The sequence below is a fragment of the Rhinopithecus roxellana genome, chromosome 7 (genome assembly GCF_007565055.1).
Source record: "Rhinopithecus roxellana isolate Shanxi Qingling chromosome 7, ASM756505v1, whole genome shotgun sequence".
NCBI classification, from domain to species: domain Eukaryota; kingdom Metazoa; phylum Chordata; class Mammalia; order Primates; family Cercopithecidae; genus Rhinopithecus; species Rhinopithecus roxellana.
In genome coordinates, this window is record NC_044555.1 from 50,498,797 (window position 1) to 50,522,681 (window position 23,885).

The following is a 23,885-nucleotide window of genomic DNA, read 5'->3' on the forward strand; positions in this document are numbered from 1 at the left end:
GAGCAACAATGAGTAGCAAGATTGAATCAAAAATAAAAATCTCCCCTTCCCAAAAAAAGATGAATACACAGCTGAACTCTACCAAACATGAAAAGAGAAACTGGTACCAATCTCCCTGAAACGGTTTTAAAAAATCAAGGAGAGAATCCTCCCTATTTCATTCTATGAATCCAGTATCACCTGTATACCAAAACCAGACAATGACACAACCGAAAAAGAAAACTACAGACCACTCTTCCTGATGAACATAGATGCAAAAAAATTTTTAAAAATCAGCAAATATAACTCAACAGCACATCAAAAAGATAATATATCATGATCAGATGTGCTTTATTTCAGAAATGCAAATATGGCTTGACATATGAAAATCAATGAATGTGCTTCATCAAATAAAGAGAATAAACAAAAATCACATGATTACTTCCATAGATGTAGAAAGAGCATTTGATAAAAGTCAGCATCCTTTCATGATAAAACCTTCTAACAAACTAGGAATAGAAGGAACATACCTGAAAATAATAAATACCATATGCAACAGACCCAGAGCCAACATTATACTGAATGGTGGAAAGTTGAAAGTATTCCCCCTAAGAACCAGAAAAAAGATAAGGATGCCCACTTGCACTACTGATCCACACAATACTGGAAATCTTAGCCAGAGCAATCAGGCAAGAGAAAAATAAAAGGCATACAAATTGAAATAGAGGGAGTTAAGTTATCTCTGTTTCTAAAGTATGATCTTATATCTAGAAAAGTCTAAAGACTCCTCCAAAAAACTCTTAGATTTGATAAATGATTTCAGTAAAGTTTCAGAATTCAAAATTAACATATAAAAATCAGTAGCATTTTATACAACCATACTAATCAAGCTGAGAACAAAATCAAGAAGGCAATCCTATTTACATTAGCCACAAAAAATGTAGAGAAAACATATTTAGGATGTAAAATACCCAGGAATAAATTTAACCAGGGAAGTGAGAGATCTCTACAATAAAAATTATGAAACATTGATGAAAGAAATTATAGAGGCCACAAACATGAGCAGAATATCTCATGCTCATGAATCTGAAGAATTAATATCATTAAACTGACCATACTGCACAAAGCACTCTACAGATTGAATGTCATCCCTATTCAAAATAATATTGTCATTTTCACAGAATTTGAACACACAATCCTAAAATTAATATGGAACCAAAAAAAAAAAAAAAAAAAAAAGAGAGCCTGAATAGCCAAAGCAATTTTTTTTTTTAACTTTAAAGTTCAGGGCTACATGTGAAAGTTTGTCATATAGGTAAACTTGTGTCGTGGGGATTTGTTGCATAGATTATTTCATCCCACAGGTATTAAGCTTAGTACCCATTAGTTATTTTGCCTAATCTTCTCCCTCATCCTACTCTCCACCTTCCGATTGGCCCCAATGGCTGTTGTTCCCCTCTATGTTTCCATGTGTTCTCATCATTTAGCTCCAGCACAGCAATCTTAACACCAAAAGACAAAGCTGGAAGCATCACCTTATTTGATCTCAAATTATGGGATTATAATAACCAAAAGAGCATGATATTAGTATAGAAACAGACACAAAATATAATGGAACAGAATAGAGAACCCAGAAATAAAGACATGTATCTACAGCCAACTGATCTTTGACAAAGGTGACAAAAACATAGCCCAGGAAAAAGCCACCCTTTCAATAAATAGTACTGGAAGAATTACATCACCAAGGCCAGGCATGGCGGCTCATGCCTGTAATCCCAGCACTTTGGGAGCAGAGGCAGGTGGATCACCTGAGGTCTGGAGTTCGAGACCAGCCTAGCCAACATGGTGAAACCCTGTCTCTACTAAAAATACAAAAAAAATTAGCCAGGCATGGTGGCAAGTGACTGTAATCCCAGCTACTTGGGAGGCTGAGACATGAAAATCCCTTGAACCCAGGAGGTGGAGGTTGCAGTGACCTGAGATCATGCCACTGCACTCCAGCCTGGGTGAGAGAGCAAGACACTGTCTAAATAAATAAATAAATAGAATTAGATAACCATATGCATAAAACGATCTCTATCTCTCATCATATATAAAAATCAACTAAAGATGAATGAAATAATTAAATGCAATAGGAGAAACTATAAAAATACTAGAAAAAAGTAGATAAAACTTCACTTGGCATTGGTCTAGGCAAAGAATTCATGACAAAGTGCTCAAAAGCAGAGCCAACAAAAACAAAATAGGCAAAATGAGACTTAATTAAATTAAAAAGTTTATACACAGCACATGAAATAATCAACCCACTGTACAGACAACCTGAAAAAATGGAGAAAATATTTGCAAACTATGCAACTGAAGGGAAGGATATCCAGGATTTACAAGGAACTCAAAAAACTCAACAAAAACAGAAGGGAGGAAAAAGATGGCAAAATAGAAGGCTCCACTGAGTATCCCTCCTGCAAGCACACCAGTTTAAAACTGTCTACACAAGGAAACTCTGAAGATGGCCAAATAGGAACAGCTTCAGTCTACAGTTCCCAGTAAGATTGATGCAGAAGACAGGTGATTTCTTCATTTCCAACTGAGGGTATACTTGAACAAAAGACAGAAGACAGCTTCTCCATACCTAAACATCCCTGCCTGACAGATGTGAAGAGAGCAGGGGTTCTCCCACCATGGCATTCGAGCTCCGATAATGGACAGACTGCCTCCCCAAGTGGCTCCCTGACTCCTGTATAGCCTGTCTGGGAGACACCTCCCAGTAGGGGCGGATAGACACCTCATACAGGTGGGTGCCCCCTGGGATGAAGCTTTCAGAGGAAGGATCAGGCAGCAATATTTGCTGTTCTGCAGCCTCCACTGGTGATACCCAGGCAAAGAGCACCTGGAGTGGACCTGCAGCAAACTCCAACAGACCTGCAGCAGCGAGGCCTGTGTGTTAGAAGGAAAACTAACCAACAGAAAGGAGTAGAATCAACATCAACAAAAAGGACATCCACACCAAAACCCATCTGTAGGTCACCAACATCAAAGATCAAAAGTAGACAAAACCACAAAGATGGAGAGAAACCAGAGTAGAAAGGCAGAAAAATTCCAAAAACCAGAACGCCTCTTCTCCTCCAAAGGAACACAACTCCTAGTCAGCAAGGGAACAAAACTAGACAAAGAATGAGTTTGACAAGTTGACAGAAGTAGGCTTCAGAAGGTCGGTAATAACAAACTTCTCTGAGCTAAAGGAGCATGTTCTAACCCAATGCAAGGAAGCTAAAAACCTTGAAAAATAGTTAGACGAATGGCTAACTAGAATAAGCAGTGCAGAGAAGAACTTAAATGACCTGATAGAGCTGAAAACCACAGTACAAGAACTTTGTGAAGCACACACAAGCTTTAATAGCCGATTCAATATAGCATAAGAAAGGATATTAGTGATTGAAGATCAAATTAATGAAACGAAGTGAGAAGAGAAGGTTAGCGAAAAAAGAGTGAAAAGAAACGAACAAAGCCTCCAAGAAATTTGGGATTATGTGAAAAGACCAAATCTATGTTTGATTGGTGTACCTGAAAGTGATGGGGAGAAAGGAACCAAGTTAGAAAACTCTCTTCAGGATATTATCCAGGAGAACATCCCCAACCTAGCAAGGCAGGCCAACATTCAAATTCAGGAAATACAGAGAATGCCACAAAGATACTCCTCAAGAAGAGCAACCCGAAGACACACAGTTGTCATATTCACCAAGGAAGGAAAAAATGTTAAGGACAGCCAGAGAGAAAGGTCAGGTTACCCACAAAGGGAAGCCCATCAGACTAACAGCAGATCTCTCGGCAGAAGCCCTACAAGCCAGAAGAGAGTGGGGGTCAATATTCAACATTCTTAAAGAAAGGAATTTTCAACCCAGAATTTCATATCCAGCCAAACTAAGTTTCATAAGTGAAGGAGAAATAAAATCCTTTACAGACAAGCAAATGCTTAGAGATTTTGTCACCACCAGGCCTGCCTGACAAGAGTTCCTCAAGGAAGCACTAAACATGGAAAGGCACAACCGGTACCAGCCACTGCAAAAACATGCCAAATTGTAAAGACCATTGATGCTATGAAAAAACTGCATGAATTAATGGGCAAAATAAGCAGCTAGCATCATAATGACAGGATAAAATTCACACATAACAATACTAACGTTAAATGTAAATGGGCTAAATGCCACAATTAAAAGGCACAGACTGGCAAATTGGATAAAGAGTCAAGACCCATCAGTGTGCTGTATTCAGGAGACCCATCTCACATGCAAAGACACACATAGACTCAAAATGAAGGGATGGAGGAAGATCTACCAAGCAAATGGAAAGGGAAAAAAAGCAGGGGTTGCAATCCCTGTCTCTAATAAAACAGACTTTAAACCAACAAAGATCAAAAGAGATAAAGAAGGCCATTACATAATGGTAAAAGGATCAATTCAACAAGGAAAGTTAACTATCCTAAATATACATGCACCCAATACAGGAGCACCCAGATTCATAAAGCAAGTTCCTAGAGAACTACAAAGAGACTTAGACTCCCACACAATAATAATGGGAAACTTTAACACCCCACTGAAAACATTAGACAAATGAATGAGACAGAAAATTAACAAGGATATCCAGGAATTGAACTCATCTCTGCAGCAAACAGACCTAATAGACATCTATAGAACTCTCCACCTGAAATCAGCAAAATACACATTCTTCTCAGCACCACATTGCACTTATTCTAAAATTGACCACACAATTGGAAGTAAAACACTCCTTGGCAAATGTAAAAGAACAGAAATCACAACAGACTGTCTCTCAGACCACAGTGCAATCAAATTAGAACTCAGGATTAAGAAACTCACTCAAAACCACCCAACTACAGGGAAACTCAATAACTTGCTCCTGAATGAATACCGGGTAAATAACGAAATGAAGGCAGAAATAGAGTCGTTCTTTGAAATCGATGAGAACAAAGAAACCACATACCAGAATCACTGGGACACATTGAAAGCAGTGTATAGAGGGAAATTTATAGCACTAAATGCCCACAAGAGAAAGCAAGAGAGATCTAAAATTGACTCCCTAACATCACAAATTAAAAGAACTACAGAAACAAGAGCAAACATATTCAAAAGCTAGCATGAGACAAGAAATAACTAAGATGAGAGCAGAACTGAAGGAAATAGAGACACAAAAAGCCCTTCAAAAAATCAATGAATCTAGGAGCTGTTATTTTTAAAAAAAAAAAAAAAAATCAACAAACTGGATAGACTGCTAGCAAGACTAATAAAGAAGAAAAGAGAGAAGAATCAAATAGACATAATAAAAAATGATAAAGGGGATATCACACTGATCCCACAGAAATACAAACTACCATCAGATAATACTAAAAACACCTCTACGCAAATAAACTAGAAAATCTAGAAGAAATGGATAAATTCCTAGACACATACTCCCTCCCAAGAGTAAACCAGGAAGAAGTTGAATCCCTGAATAGACCAATAAGATATTCTAAAATCGAGGCAACAGTTAATAGCCCACCAACCAAAACGAGTCCAGGACCAGATGGATTCACAGCCGAATTCTACCAGAGGTACAAACAGGAGCTGATACCATTCCTTCTAAAAGTATTCCAATCAATAGAAAAAGAGGGAATCCTCCCAAACTCGTTCTATGAGGCCAGCATCATCCTGATACTAAAGCCTGGAAGAGAAACAACCAAAAAAGACAAATTTAAGCCAATATCCCTGATGAACACTGATGGAAAAATCCTCAATAAAATACTGGCAAACCGAAACCAGTAGCATATCAAAAAGCTTATCCACTATGATGAAGTTAGCTTCATCCCTGGGATACAAGGGTGGTTCAACATATGCAAATCAATCAACATAATCCATCACATAAGCAGAACCAATGACAAAAACCACATGATTATCTCAATAGATGCAGAAAAGACCTTTCACAAAATTCAACAGCTCTTCATGCTAAAAACTCTCAATAAACTAGGTATCGATGGAACATGTCTCAACATAATAAGAGCTATTTATGACAAACCCACAGCCAATATCATACTGACTGGGTAAAAACTGGAAGCATTCCCTTTGAAAACCGGCACAAGACAAGGATGCCCTCTCTCACCACTCCTATTCAACAAAGTATTGGAAGTTCTGGCCAGAGTAATCAGGCAAGAGAAAGCAATAAAGGGTATTCAAATAGGAAGAGAGGAAGTCAAATTTTCTGTTTGCAGATGACATGGTTATATATTTAGAAAACTGCAATGTCTCAGCCCAAAATCTTCTTAAGCTGATCAAAGCAACTTCAGCAAAGTCTCAGGATACAAAATTAATGTGTAAAAATCACAAGCATTCCTATACACCAAGAACAGACAAACAGAGAGCCAAATAATGAGTGAACTCCCATTCACAATTGCTACTAAGAAAATAAAATACCTAGGAATCCAACTTACAAGGGATGTGAAGGACCTCTTCAAAGAACTACAAACCACTGCTCAAGGAAATAAGAGAGGACACCAACAAATGGAAAAACATTCCATGCTCATGGATAGGAAGAATCAATATCGTGAAAATGGCCTTACTGCCCAAAGTTATTTACAGATTCAGTGCTATCCCCAACAAGCTACCACTGACTTTCTTCACAGAATTGGAAAAAACTACTTTAAACTTCATGTGGAACCAAGAAAGAGCCTGCATAGCCAAGACAATCCTAGGCAGCAAGAAGAACAAAGCTGGAGGCATCACACTACCTGACTTGAAACTTTACTACAAGGCTACAGTAACAAAAACAGCATGGTACTGATACCAAAACAGATATATAGACCAACAGAACAGAATGGAGGCCTCAGAAATAACACCACACAACTACCACCATCTGATCTTTGACAAACCTGACACACACAAGCAATGGAGAAAAGATTCCCTGTTTAATAAATTGTGTTGGGAAAACTGGCTAGCCACATGCAGAAAATTGACACTGGATACCTTCCTTACACCTTATGAAAAAGCAACTCAAGATGGATCAAAGACTTAAACGTAAGACCTAGGACCATAAAAATACTAGAACAAAACCTGGGCAATACATGGGCATGGGCAGAGACTTCATGTCTAAAACACCAAAAGCAATGGCAACAAAAGCCAAAATTGTCAAATGGAATCTAATTAAACTAAAGAGCTTCTGTACAGCAAAAGAAACTATCATCAGAGTGAAGAGGTAACCTAGAGAATGGGAGAAAATTTTTGCAATCTATCCATCTGACAAAAGGCTAATATCCAGAATCTACAAAGAACTTAAACAAATTTACAAGAAAAACACAAACAGCCCCATCAAAAAATGGGCAAAGATGTGAACAGGCATTTCTCAAAAGAAGACATTTATGTAGCCAACAGACATATGAAAAAATGCTCATCATCAGTGATCATTAGAGAAATGCAAATCAAAACCACAATGAGATACCATCTCATGCCAGTTAGAATGGCAATCATTAAAAAGTCAGGAAACAACAGATGCTGGAGATGAGCTGGAGAAATAGGAATGCTTTTACACTGCTGGTGGGAGTGTAAATTAGTTCAAACATTGTGGAAGACAGTGTGGCGATTCCTCAAGGATCTAGAACTAGAAATACCATTTGACCCAGCAATCTGGGCATATACCCGAAGGATTATAAATCATTCTATGATAAAGGCACATGTACACATATGTCTATTGCAGCACTGTTCACAATAGCAAAGACTTGGAACCAACTTAAATGTCCATCGGTGATACACTGGGTAAAGAAAATGTGGCCATAAAAAGGATGAGTTCATGTCCTTTGCTGGGAAGTGGATGAAGCTGGACAATTACAAGATCAAAAAACAAAACACCAAATGTTCTCACTCATAAGTGGGAGTTGAACAACAAGAACACATGGACACAGGGAGGGGAACATCACACACCGGAGCCTGTGGGGGAAGGGAGGCTCTTAGAGGGATAACTTAGCAGAACTACCTAATGTAGGTGACAGTTTATGGGTGCAGCAAACCACCACGGCACATGTATACCTATGTAACAAAACTGCATGTTTTGCACATGTAACCCAGATCTTAAAGTATAATTTAAGAAAAAAAAAAGCCACATAAAAAGCACCATTGTTAGAACTAAAAATAAGATGAGCTCTCACAGAGTCTAATTTTAACTGTATATCACTGAAAGAGGTACTGAAGAGGTGGGAAAAAGAGTCTTAAATGGCGAATGCCACTCCTCCCCCATCCCTCGATATTGGCAATATGGTGCAGAGAGCATTTCTGTGCAATATGGAGAGGGACAGTGCAGCAGTTGTGAAGTATTGAACTCAGTGGTGCCCTGTTATAGCAGAAAATAAAACCAGACCAAACTCATCTGGCACCCACCCAAGCATAGAGCATTCAAACCAGCCCTAGCTAGTGAGAATCTCTGATTCCAATGGCCCAAAGTTGAGTTCCCACAATCCTCACCACCATGGGCCAAAGTACTCTGGGATCCCAAGTAAACTTGAAATGCAGCCTAGGCCACAAGAACTGCTATTCCTAGATAAGTCCTAGTGCTGAACTGGGCCGAGCCAGTGGACTGGGGGTCACGTAACCTACTGGGACTCCAGCCTGGGTGGCTATAGAAGTGCTGGCATCCCCCTCCCCTTAAACCAGACTGCACAGTTCACAGCTCCAAAAGAGGCACCTTCCCTTTGCTGAAAAGAGGAGAGGGAAAAGTGGGAGGACTTTATCTTGCATTTTGAATGCCATCTCAGCTGCATCAGTATAGGGCACCGGTCAAAGTCCTGAGGCCACCTTTTCAGGCACTAGCTCCTGGATGACATTTCTAGAGACACTCTGGGCCAGAAGGGAAGACACTGCCTTGAAGGGAAAGACCCAGTCCTGGTGAGATTCATTACCTGCTAACTGAAGAGCCCTAGGGCCCTGAATAACCAGCAGAGAAACCCAGGTACTATGACAAGGGCCTTCTGTGAAACTTTCAGACATGCTGGCTTCAGGTGAGACTCAGCACATTCCCAGCTTTGGTGGCTACAAGGTGAGACTCCTTTCGATTGAGAAAAGTAGAGGAAAAATTAAAGAAGACTTTGCCTTGAACTTTAGGTACCAGCTCAGCCACAGAAGGATAGAGCACCAAGCCAGTTTTTGGGATGCCCAGTTCCAGGGCTTGGCTCTTGGACAGCATTTCTGGACTGGGTCTGGGCCACAGAAGAGCCCACTGCCATGAAAGATGAGCCCAAGACCAGGCAGCATTCACCACAAGCTGACTGAAGAGCTCCTGGGCTTTAAGAGAACAAAAGAGATAGTCCGGCAATACTACCCCTGGGACTGTGGTGGCAATGGCCATGGAGTGAGGCTCCTCTGTCTTTGAAAAGGGGAGGGAAGAGTGGGGAGGTCTGCATCTTGTGGTGTGAGTGCCACTTCAGCTGCAGTAAAATAGAAAACCAGGTAGATTTCTCAGGTTTTTGACTCTAGTCTCTGGCTCCCAGACAGCAACTTTGGACTTGTCTGGGACCTAGAGGAACTTGCTACCCTGGACATAGGCCTAATTGGCTTTGCTACCTGCTGAATGTAGAGTCCCCAGGGCCTTGAGAGAACATAGTCTATAGCCAGGGAGTGGTTACAGCAAGCCTTGGGTGAGACTCAATGCTTCGTTGATTTCAGGCCTGACCCAGAGCAAGTCCTAGTGGTAGGAGCATCAAGGATGTTTGCGTCGTTTCGCGTCAGCTCCAGGGGACTCAGAACAGAGAGAAACTCTCTTTATTTGAAGGAAAATAAAATAAGAGAACATGAGTCTCTGCCTGGTAATGAAGAGAATTCTCCCAGATCTTGTCCAAGACCATTCAGACAGTACCTCTACAAGTCTGCAAGAACCACAGTACCGGGCTTGGGGTTCTCTGTAAAACAGATAAAGCTTAGATCAGAACACTCAAGTCCTTTCAAATATCTGGAAAGCATTCCCAAGAGGAAAAGATACAAACAAGACCAGACCAAGAAGATTACAATAAATACTGGATTCTTCAATGCCCAGACATAGATGAACATCCACAAGTATCATGACTGTCCAAGAAAATATGACTTCAGGGGGGCGGAGCAAGATGGCTGAATAGGAACAGTTCCAGTCTCCAACTCCCAGCGCGAGCGACACAGAAGACCGGTGATTTCTGCATTTTCAACTGAGGTACTGGGGTCATCTCACTAGGGAGTGCCAGACAATCGGTGCTGGTCAGCTGCTGCAGCCTGACCAGCGAGAGCTGAAGCAGTGCGAGGCATCGCCACACCTGGAAGCCAAGGGGGAAGGGAATCCGTTTTCCTACCCAGGGGAACTGACACACACAACACCTGGAAAATGGGGTAACTCCCACCCCAATACTGCGCTTTAAGCAGACAGGCACACCAGGAGGATATATACCACACCTGGCCGGGAGGGTCCCAAGCCCACGGAGCCTCCCTCACTGCTAACACAGCAGTCTGCGGCGATCTATCCGCAAGGCAGCAGCGAAGCTGGGGGAGGGGCGCCCACGATTGCTGAGGCTTAAGTAGGTAAACAAAGCCGCTGGGAAGCTCGAACTGGGTGGAGCTCACAGCAGCTCAAGGAAGCCTGCCTGTCTCTGTAGTCTCCACCTCTGGGGACAGCGCACAGCTGAAGACCAACAGGGGAAGCAGCAGGGGCCAGTGCAGACGTGAACGACTCTGTCTGACAGCTTTGGGGAGAGCCGTGGATCTCCCAACACGGAGGTTGAGATCTGAGAACGGACAGACTGCCTGCTCAGGTGGGTCCCTGACCCCTGAGTAGCCTAGCTGGGAGACATCCCCCACTAGGGGCAGTCTGACACCCCACACCTCACAAGGTGGAGGACACCCCTGAGAGGAAACTTCCAAAGGAAGAATCAGACAGGTACACTTGCTGTTCAGCAATATTCTATCTTCGGCAACCTCTGCTGCTGATACCCAGGCAAACAGGGTCTGGAGTGGACCTCAAGCAATCTCCAACAGACCAACAGACAGTCCTTCTGACTGTCAGAAGGAAAACTATCAAACAGGAAGGACAACTATACCAAAACCCCATCAGTATGTCACCATCATCAAAGACCGGAGACAGATAAAACCACAAAGATGGGGAAGAAGCAGGGCAGAAAAGCTGGAAATTCAAAAAATAAGAGTGCATCTCCCCCTGCAAAGGAGCGCAGCCCATCGCCAACAACGGATCAAAGCTGGTCAGAGAATGACTTTGACGAGATGAGAGAAGAAGGCTTCAGTCCATCAAACTTCTCAGAGCTAAAGGAGGAATTACGTACCCAGCACAAAGAAACTAAAAATCTTGAAAAAAGAGTGGAAGAATTGACAGCTAGACTAATTAATGCAGAGAAGATCATAAACGAAATGACAGAGATGAAAACCATGACACGAGAAATACGTGACAAATGCACAAGCTTCAGTAACCGACTCCATCAACTGGAAGAAAGAGTATCAGCGATTGAGGATCAAATGAATGAAATGAAGCGAGAAGAGAAACCAAAAGAAGAAAAAGAAATGAACAAAGCCTGCAAGAAGTATGGGATTATGTAAAAAGACGAAATCTAGGTCTGATTGGGGTGCCTGAAAGTGAGGGGGAAAATGGAACCAAGTTGGAAAACACTCTTCAGGATATCATCCAGGAGAACTTCCCCAACCTAGTAGGGCAGGCCAACATTCAAATTCAAGAAATACAGAGAACGCCTCAAAGATATTCCTCCAGAAGAGCAACTCCAAGACACATAATTGCCAGATTCACCAAAGTTGAAATGAAGGAAAAAATCTTAAGGGCAGCCAGAGAGAAAGGTCGGGTTACCCACAAAGGGAAGCCCATCAGACTAACAGCATATCTCTCGGCAGAAACTCTACAAGCCAGAAGAGAGTGGGGGCCAATATTCAACGTTCTTAAAGAAAAGAATTTTAAACCCAGAATTTCATATCCAGCCAAACTAAGCTTCATAAGTGAAGGAGAAATAAAATCCTTTACAGATAAGCAAATGCTTAGAGATTTTGTCACCACCAGGCCTGCCTTACAAGAGACCCTGAAGGAAGCACTAAACATGGAAAGGAACAACCGGTACCAGCCATTGCAAAAAACATGCCAAAATGTAAAGACCATCGAGGCTAGGAAGAAACTGCATCAACTAACGAGCAAAATAACCAGTTAATATCATAATGACAGGATCAAGTTCACACATAACAATATTAACCTTAAATGTAAATGGACTAAATGCTCCAATTAAAGGACACAGACTGGCAAACTGGATAAAGAGTCAAGACCCATCAGTCTGCTGTATTCAGGAGACCCATCACACATGCAGAGACATACATAGGCTCAAAATAAAGGGATGGAGGAAGATCTACCAAGCAAATGGAGAACAAAAAAAAGCAGGGGTTGCAATCCTAGTCTCTGATAAAACAGACTTTAAACCATCAAAGATCAAAAGAGACAAAGAAGGCCATTACATAATGGTAAAGGGATCAATTCAACAGGAAGAGCTAACCCTCCTAAATATATATGCACCCAATACAGGAGCACCCAGATTCATAAAGCAAGTCCTTAGAGACTTACAAAGAGACTTAGACTCCCATACAATAATAATGGGAGACTTCAACACTCCACTGTCAACATTAGACAGATCAACGAGACAGAAAGTTAACAAGGATATCCAGGAATTGAACTCATCTCTGCACCAAGCGGACCTAATAGACATCGATAGAACTCTCCACCCCAAATCAACAGAATATACATTCTTCTCAGCACCACATCGCACTTATTCCAAAATTGACCACATAATTGGAAGTAAAGCACTCCTCAGCAAATGTAAAAGAACAGAAATTATAACAAACTGTCTCTCAGACCACAGTGCAATCAAACTAGAACTCAGGACTAACAAACTCAATCAAAACCGCTCAACTACATGGAAACTGAACAACCTGCTCCTGAATGACTACTGGGTACATAACGAAATGAAAGCAGAAATAAAGATGTTCTTTGAAACCAAAGAGAACAAAGATACAACATACCAGAATCTCTGGGACACATTTAAAGCAGTGTGTAGAGGGAAATTTATAGCACTAAATGCCCACAAGAGAAAGCAGGAAAGATCTAAAATTGACACTCTAACATCACAATTAAAAGAACTAGAGAGGCAAGAGCAAACACATTCAAAAGCTAGCAGAAGGCAAGAAATAACTAAGATCAGAGCAGAACTGAAGGAGATAGAGACACAAAAAACCCTCCAAAAAATCAATGAATCCAGGAGTTGGCTTTTTGAAAAGATCAACAAAATTGACAGACCGCTAGCAAGACTAATAAAGAAGAAAAGAGAGAGGAATCAAATAGACGCAATAAAAAATGATAAAGGGTATATCACCACCGACCCCACAGAAATACAAACAACCATCAGAGAATACTATAAATGCCTTTACGCAAATCAACTAGAAAATCTAGAAGAAATGGATAATTTCCTGGACACTTACACTCTCCCAAGACTAAACCAGGAAGAAGTTGAATCCCTGAATAGACAAATAGCAGGATATGAAATTGAGGCAACAATTAATAGCCTACCCACCAAAAAAAGTCCAGGACCAGATGGATTCACAGCTGAATTCTACCAGAGGTACAAGGAGGAGCTGGAACCATTCCTTCTGAAACTATTCCAATCAATAGAAAAAGAGGGAATCCTCCCGAACTCATTTTATGAGGCCAACATCATCCTGATACCAAAGCTTGGCAGAGACACAACAAAAAAAGAGAATTTTAGACCAATATCCCTGATGAACTTCGATGCAAAAATTCTCAATAAAATACTGGCAAACCGGATTCAGCAGCACATCAAAAAGCTTATCCACCATGATCAAGTGGGCTTCATCCCTGGGATGCAAGGCTGGTTCAACTTTCGCAAATCAATAAACGTAATCCAACATATAAACAGAACCAAAGACAAGAACCACATGATTATCTCAATAGATGCAGAAAAGGCTTTTGACAAAATTCAACAGCCTTCATGCTAAAAATGCTCAGTAAATTCGGTATTGATGGAACGTACCTCAAAATAATAAGAGCTATTTATGACAAACCCACAGCTAATATCATTCTGAATGGGCAAAAACTAGAAAAATTCCCTTTGAAAACTGGCACAAGACAGGGATGCCCTCTCTCACCACTCCTATTCAACATAGTGTTGGAAGTTCTGGCTAGGGCAATCAGGCAAGAGAAAGAAATCAAGGGTATCCAGTTAGGAAAAGAAGAAGTCAAATTGTCCCTGTTTGCAGATGACATGATTGTATATTTAGAAAACCCCATTGACTCAGCCCAAAATCTCCTTAAGCTGATAAGCAACTTCAGCAATGTCTCAGGATAGAAAATGAATGTGCAAAAATCACAAGCATTCTTATACACCAGTAACAGACAAACAGAGAGCCAAATCATGAATGAACTTCCATTCACAATTGCTTCAAAGAGAATAAAATACCTAGGAATCCAACTTACAAGGGATGTAAGGGACCTCTTCAAGGAGAACTACAAACCACTGCTCAGTGAAATAAAAGAGGACACTAACAAATGGAAGAACATACCATGCTCATGGATAGGAAGAATCAATATCGTGAAAATGGCCATACTGCCCAAGGTTATTTATAGATTCAATGCCATCCCCATCAAGCTACCAATGAGTTTCTTCAAAGAATTGGAAAAAACTGCTTTAAAATTAATATGGATCCAAAAAAGAGCCCGCATTGCCAAGACAACCCTAAGTCAAAAGGACAAAGCTGGAGGCGTCACGCTACCTGACTTCAAACTATACTACAAGGCTACAGTAACCAAAACAGCATGGTACTGGTACCAAAACAGAGATATAGACCAATGGAACAGAACAGAGTCCTCAGAAATAATACCACACATCTACAACCATCTGATCTTTGACAAACCTGAGAGAAACAAGAAATGGGGAAAGGATTCCCTATTTAATAAATGGTGCTGGGAAAATTGGCTAGCCATAAGTAGAAAGCTGAAACTGGATCCTTTCCTTACCCCTTATACGAAGATTAATTCAAGATGGATTAGAGACTTAAATGTTAGACCTAATACCATAAAAACCCTAGAAGAAAATCTAGGTAGTACCATTCAGGACATAGGCATGGGCAAGGACTTCATGTCTAAAACACCAAAAGCAATGGCAGCAAAAGCCAAAATTGACAAATGGGATCTAATTAAACTAAAGAGCTTTTGCACAGCAAAAGAAACTACCATCAGAGTGAACAGGCAACCTACAGAATGGGAGAAAATGTTTGCAACCTACTCATCTGACAAAGGGCTAATATCCAGAATCTACAAAGAACTCAAACAAATATACAAGAAAAAAACAAACAACCCCATCCAAAAGTGGGCAAAGGATATGAACAGACATTTCTCAAAAGAAGACATTCATACAGCCAACAGACACATGAAAAAATGCTCATCATCACTCGCCATCAGAGAAATGCAAATCAAAACCACAATGAGATACCATCTCACACCAGTTAGAATGGCAATCATTAAGAAGTCAGGAAACAACAGGTGTTGGAGAGGATGTGGAGAAATAGGAACACTTTTACACTCTTGGTGGGATTGTAAACTAGTTCAACCATTATGGAAAACAGTATGGCAATTCCTCAAGGATCTAGAACTAGATGTACCATATGACCCAGCCATCCCACTACTGGGTATATACCCAAAGGATTATAAATTAGTCTACTACAAAGACACATGCACACGTATGTTTATTGCGGCACTATTCACAATAGCAAAGACTTGGAATCAACCCAAATGTCCATCTGTGACAGACTGGATTAAGAAAATGTGGCACATATACACCATGGAATACTATGCAGCCATAAAAAAGATGAGTTTGCGTCCTTTGTAGGGACATGGATGCAGCTGGAAACCATCATTCTTAGCAAACTATCACAAGAAGAGAAAACCAAACACTGCATGTTCTCACTCATAGGTGGGAACTGAACAATGAGATCACTTGGACTCGGGAAGGGGAACATCACACACTGGGGCCTATCATGGGGAGGGGGGAGGAGGGAGGGATTGCATTGGGGAGTTATACATGATATAAATGATGAATTGATGGGTGCTGACGAGTTGATGGGTGCAGCACACCAACATGGCATAAGTATACATATGTAACAAACCTGCACGTTATGCACATGTACCCTAGAACTTAAAGTATAATAAAAATAATAATAATAATAATAATAATAATAATAATAATAATAATAAAGAAAATATGACTTCACCAAATTAACTAAATAAGGAACCAGTGAACAATTCTGGAGAAACAGAGCTACGTGACCTTTCAGACAGAGTATTATAAATAGTTGTTCTGTAAAAACTCAAAAAAATTTCAAGAAAACAAAGAGAAGGAATTCAGAATTCTATCAGAATAATTTAACAAAAAGATTGAAATAATTAATAATAATTAAAGAGAAATCCTGGAACTGAAAAATTCAATTAGCATACCAAAGAATATACCAGATTCTTTTGTAGTAAAATTGATCAAGCAGAAGACGGAATCAGTGAGCTTAAAGACAGCTATCTGAAAAAACACAGTCAGAGGAGACAAAAGAAAAAAGAACAAAAAACAATAAAGTATGCCTGCAGGATCTAGAAAATTACCTAAAAAGTGCAAATCTAAGAGTTATTGGCCTTAAAGAGGAGGTAGAGAAAGAGATAGGGATAGAAAGTTTATTCAAAGAAATAATAACAGAGAACTTCCCCAACCTACAGAAATATGTCAATTTGTAAGTAAAAGAAGGCTATAGAACACCAAGTACCTTTAACTCAAAGACAATCAAAAAAATGAAGTAAAGGGCATCCAACTTGGAAATGAACAAGTGAAACTAATCTTGTTTGCATGAGATATGATCTTCTATTTAGAAAAACCTAAAGACTACACCAAAGAAATTATTAGAACTGATAAACAAATTCATTAAGCTGCAAGATACAAAATCAACATACAAAATTAGTATCATTCTATATGCCAACAGGGAACAATCCAAAAAGAAATTAAGAATGTAAACGCATTCACAGTAGCCACAAATAAAATCAAATGCCTAAAATTTAACTTAAACAATAAAGTCAAAAATCTCTACAATGAAAACTATAAAATACTGCTAAAAAAATTGAAGGTGACACCTAAAAATGGGAAGATATTTTACGTTCATAGACTGAAAGAATCAATATTGTTAAAAGGTGGATGCTACCCCAAACAATCTACAGATTCAATGCAATTCCTATCAAAATATCAATGATATTCTTCACAGAAATAGAAAAAAACAACATTAAAATTTATGTGGAACCACAAAAGATACAGAATAGCCAAAGCTATCCTGAACAAAAAGAAGAAAATTGGAGGTATCACATTACCTGACTTCAAATTATACTACAGAGATATAGTAAACCAAACTGTATGGTACTTGACAAAAAAAAAAAAAAAAAAAAAAGACACAAAGACCAATGGAACAGACTTGAGAACCCAGCAAACAAGTCTGCACACCAAAGTGCACTCATTTTTGACAAAGGTGCAAAGAACATACACTGTCTCGTCAATAAATGGTGTTGGGAAAAGTGAATATCAATATGCAGAAGAATGAAACTAGACCCCTTTCTCTCACTGTATACAAAAATCAAACCAAAATGGATTAAAGACTTAAATCTAAGACCTCAAACTATGAAACTGCAAGAAGAAAACATTGACAAAACTCTCTAGGACATTGTTCTGGGCGAAAATTTCTTGAATCAAACCCCACAAGCACAGGTAGCCAAAGCAAAAATTGACAAATGGGATAACATCAAGTTAAAAAGCTTCTGCACAGCAAAGGAAACAACTGACAAAGTGAAGAGACAATCCATGGGATGGGAGAAAATATTTGCAAATACCCATCTGACAAGAGATTAATAACTAGAGTATGTATAGAGTAATACAAAGGGAAAAAAAGCTAAAATTCCAATTTAAAAACAGGCAAAGATTTGAATAGACATTTCTCAATAGAAGACATACAAATGGCAAACAGGCCTATGAAAAGATGCTCAATATCATTGATCATCAGAGAAATGCAAATCAAAACTACAATGAAATGTTATCTCTCAGTTAATATGGTGTATATCCAAAAGACGGGCAATAACAAATGCTGGCAAGGATGTGGAGAAAAGAGAACCCTCAATACTGTTGGTGGGAATGTAAATTAGTAAAATCACTGTGGAGAACAGTTTGGAGTTTCCTTAAAAAACTAAAAATAGAGCTACCATATGATCCAGCAATTCCACTGCTAAGTATATACCCAAAAGAAAGGAAGTGAGTATATCTAAGAGATATCTGCACTCCCACATTTGTTGCAGCACTGTTCACAATAGCTATGATTTGGAAGCAACCTAAGTGTCCAACAGATGAATGGATAAAGAAAATGAACTTATACTCAATGGAGTACTATTCAGCCATAAAAAAGGAATGAGATCCTGTCATTTGCATGAATGGAAATGAAGTTTATTATGCTAAATTAAATAAGTCAGGCACAGAAAGACAAACATCACTTGTTCTCACTTATTTGTGGTATCTAAAAATCAAATCAATTGAACTCATAGACATAGAAAGTAGAAGAATGGTTACTAGAGGGTGGGAAGTGTAATAGTGGATGAGGAGGAGGTGGGGATGATTAATGGGTCCAAAAAAATATATTTAAAGTGAATAAATAAGACCTAGTATTTGATAACACAACAGGGTGTGTATAGTCAAAATACTTTAATTGTGTATTTTTAAACAACAACAAAGAATATAATTGGATTGCTTGTAACACAAAGGATAAATGTTTTGGGGGATGGATACCCCATTTTCTATAAAGCATTTATTATGTATTGCATGCCTGTATGAAAATATCTCATGTACCCCATAAATACATGTACCTACCATGTACCCAGAGAAATTAAAAATTAAAAAAATTTAAAAATAGTTCAGATTGTTGGGTCCACAGCTAATGCTGCTGATACCATGAACTAGGATGTTAGGGGCACAGGGTTTCATAGTAGGCACAAGGCCAAAGCTAGCTCAAGCAAATGCTGGAGCTTTGCTGCAAACAGTAACATTGAAAAAAGAGCTATTGGCTTTGGCTGTGGTGGTGCTCCAGGAGTTAATGCTCTTCATAGTTGACATAGAGTTGTGTTAGCTATGCAAAGCACTATGATACTGAAGGCAAGACCAGACATTGATAGTTGTAGCCAGTTTCTAAACTTCATGAGGAGTATTTATTTATTTATTTATTTCTTAGATGGAATCTCACTCTGTCACCCAGGCTGGAGTGCAGTAGCATGATCTCAGCTCACTGAAACCTCCACCTCCTGGGTTCAAGCACTTCTCCCACCTAAGCCTCCCAAGTAGCTGAGATTACACACATGCACTACCACGCCCAGCTAATTTTTGTATTTTTAGTAGAGATGGGGTTTCACCATGTTAGCCAGGCTCGTCTCAAACTCCTGACTTCAGGTGGTCTGCCCACCTCGGCCTCCCAACGTGCTGGGATTACAAGGATGAGCCACCACGCCCAGTCCATGAGAAGTATTATATCAATGTGGAACTCTCTTTCCCAGGGCCAAATTGTGCAATGGCGATCTGAAGTATGGGAGAGAGTTCTGTCTGGATCATTGACTCATGCATCTGGTAATGCCAGCCTTACTAGATTGGAGAATAGATGAGATGTGTTATCTTCCTCTGAAAATTTCATGTGTGTGCCTGGAAGGGGATTAATGGCTTGTAGGCAGCCAGGTCTTCCCAATCCCTTCTGGTGGCTCTTTACCATACTATGGGTATGATTTGCCTGCACATCAGTGATTCTGGAAAGCAGTACGGCATCTTTCAAGTTTCCCTTCACCATAAGTAGTGGGACATTCGAACTCTCTAAACAGCTCCATAGAGCCTATTGAGTGAGCTCTCCTGTGCAGCAATGTCCACAGTGCTACATACTATTGTGTGCTACTACTGCCTTGGAATATGGTTCTCTTGAGATTGTAAAATCCTTTACTGAATATGTCCCTGGTGACTTGAGAATGATACACTATTTCAGGCATCATTTCTCTTGAGTTTACCAATGGTTAGAAAGGTGAGGGAGCCCACATAATAGAAATGAAAGAAAGAAGATTAAAGTGCTTTGTAAACTCTAAAATAAAAAACACACACACACACACACACACACACAAATAATTCAATCAAAATGTAGGTGAATGATATGAATAGACATTTTCAAAAGAAGACATACAAATGATCAACAAAAGTGAAAAAATGCTCAACATCAGTAATCATCAGGGAAATGCAAATTAAAACCACAATGAGATATTATTGTACACCAGTCAGAATGGCTATTATTTAAAAATTTAAAAATAACTGATGTTGGCAATTATGTGAAGAAAAGGTGCTTATACACTGTCAGTGGGAATGTAAATTATTAGTACAAACTTTATGGAAAAAAGGTATGGAGGTTTATTAAGGAACTGAAAATAGAATTGCCATTCAATCCAGCAATCCCACTACTGGGGATGTACCCAAAGAAAAGAAGTCATTATATCAAAAAGACGCATACACTCATGTATTTATCACAGTACTATTCAGAAAGATACATGTTTATCACAGTACTGTTCACAATAGCAAAGACATGAAATCATCCTAAATGTCTGTGACTGGATAAAGAAGATGTGGAATACCATTCAGCAATAAAAATAATGCAATCATGTGTTTTGCAGCAACTTGGGTGCAACTGGAGGTCATGATCTCAAGTGAAACAACTCAGAAACATAAAGTTAAATACTGCATATTCTTACTTATAAATGTGAGCTAAATAATGATACACATAAATATAGAATGGGAAATAATAGACATTGAAGACTTGAAAGAATGGGAGGGGCTGGATGATGAGAAACTACTTAATGGTGACAAAGTATGTTATTCAGGCGATGGATACAACTAAAAGCCCAGACTTCACCACTGTGTAATATCTCCATATAATAAAATTGCACTTGTATTTGTACCTCTTAAATGTATACAAAGAAAGAAAAACTGATGAACAAGAGACTAAGGACTTATGGTACAGCGTCAAAGTAAATAATATATGCATTATAGGAATCCCCAAGGGAGAAGAGAGAGAGAAAAGGAGAGGTTTGAAAAAAATAACGCTTGAAAATTTCACAAATTTAAGAAAAGACATGGATCTACAAATCCAAGATGCTCAATGAACTTCAAATAGAATATAACTAAAGAGTCCTACACTAAGACACATTGTAATCAAACTGGAAGCCAAAAACATGGAAAGAATCTTGGAAACATTAAAAAAAAGTACCTCGTAATGACCAAGAAATTCTCAGTGGGGTTGTGGACTTCCCAACAGAAATATTGCAGGTCAAAAGGGCTAATGTATTTAAGGACCTGAAAAAACAGCAACAACAACAACAAAAACCCTGCCAACTAAAAATTCTACATCTTGCAAAACTGTCTTTCAAAACTAAAGGAGAAATAAAGACATTCCCCAAAAAACAAAAGCTGAGGGAGCTCATTACCACAACAGTTTCCTTACAGGGAATGCTAAAGGGAATTCTTCAGGTTGAAATGAAAAGATTATGGGCAGGAACTGAAAGCCACAAAAAACATAAAGCCCGTTAGTAAAGGTAAATACATGGAAAAATATAAAAATCAATATTAATTTAGTTTTGGTATGTAACTCCACTTTTTATTTTTCTATAGGATTTAACAGATAAATAAGTATAATACATGTAAATAGGTACATAATATATAGAAGTATAATCTGTAACATCAATAATATAAAGTGGGGAAGGGTAAGGTGGAAAAGGAGTAGAATGTTTGTGTGTGACTAAAATTATGGTGGTATCAGTTTATAACATTAGAATGTATTATAACATTAGAATGTTATACGTAATTCCCATAGTAACCAAAAAGAAAATATCTACAGGATACACACAAAAGAATATCAGAAATAGATGCAAACTTGTCACTACAGAAATAAAAGCAAATGGAAAGCAATAATGGAGAAAATAAGACACAAAACGCTATAAGACATACAGAAAATAAATAATAAAATGGCAAAAAGAAGTCATCTCTTATCAGTAATTACTTTAAACTTAAATAGGTAAACATCCCAATCAAAGACATAGAGTGGCAGAATGAATACACGGGGTACAACTCTATTGTGTCTTTTGAGAGACTTACTTTAGATCTGAGAACATACATAGGTTGAAAATAAAAGTATAGCAAAATATTTCATATAAAAACCAGACAAGATAAAGTAATAAAGGGCATCCAAATTGGAAAGGAACAAGTGAAATTAATATGGTTTGCAAAAGATGTGATCTTATATTTAGAAATACCTGAAGACTCCTCACAAAAAAAAAACTGTTAGACGTGATAAATAAATTCAATGAGTTGCAGGATACAAAATCAACATGCAAGAATCAGTAGCATTTCTAAATGCCAACAGTGAAGAATCTACAAAAGAAATAAAAAAGTAATTCTATTGACAATAACCAAACAAAAAAATTAAATACCTAGAAATTAACCAAAGAAATGAAAGACCTCTATAATGAAAACTATGAAACATTGATGAAAATATTGAAGAGGACCCCAAAAAATGGAAAAATAGTTCATGTCCACGGATTAGAAGAATCAATATTGTTAAAATGTACATACTATCCAAAGCAATCTACAGATTCAATGCAATTTCTATCAAAATATCAATTACATTTTTCACATAAATAGAAAAAAATATCTAAAATTTATGTGAAATCACACACACACACACAAAAACAGAACAACCAAAGCTATCCTAAGCAAAAAAAAAGCAAAACTGGAGGAATCATATCACTTGACATTATATTATAGAGCTATAGTAACCAAAACAGCATGCTACTGGCATAAAAATAGACACATAGACCAATGCAACAGAATTGAGAACCCAGAAACAAATCCACACACCCACAGAGAGCTGATTTTTGACAAAGGTGCCAAGTATACATTGGAGAAAAGACAGTCTCTTCAATAAATGATGCTGGGGAAATTGGATGTCCATATGTAGAAGGATGAAACTATACCTCTATCTCTCATCATACACAAACTTCAAATCAAAATGAATTAAAGACTTAAATCTGAGACCTCAAACAGTGAAACTACTACAACAAAACATTGGGGGAAATCTCCAAAACATTGGTGTGGGGAAAAAAATTATTGAGCAATACCTGACAAGTACAGGCAACCAAAGCAAAAATGGACAGATGAGATCATATCAAGTTGAAAATCTGCACAGCAAAGGATAAAACCAACAAAGTGAAGATACGACCCACAGAATTGGAGAAAATATTTGAAAACTACTTATCTGTCAAGGGATTGATAACCAGAATATATAAGTAGCTCAAACAACTCTATAAGAAAAATATCTAATAATCTGATCAAAAAATCGGCAAAATATCTGAATAGACATTTATCAAAAGAAAACATACAAATGTCAAGCAGGCATATGAAGAGATGCTAAACATTATTCATCATCAAGGAAATGCAAATCAAAAGTACAATAAGACAGCATCTAATCTCAGGTAAAATGACTTATATCCAAAAGACAGGCAAAAACAATTGCTGGCGAGCTTGTGGAGAAAAGAGGACACTTGTACACTGTTGGTGGGAATCTAATTTAGTACAATGACTCTGGAGAACAGTTTGGAGGTTCCTCAGGAAACAAAAAATAGAGCTACCATATGATCCAGCAATCTCACTGCTGAATATATAACCCCCAAAAAGAAAATGAGTATATTGAAGAGATATCTGCACT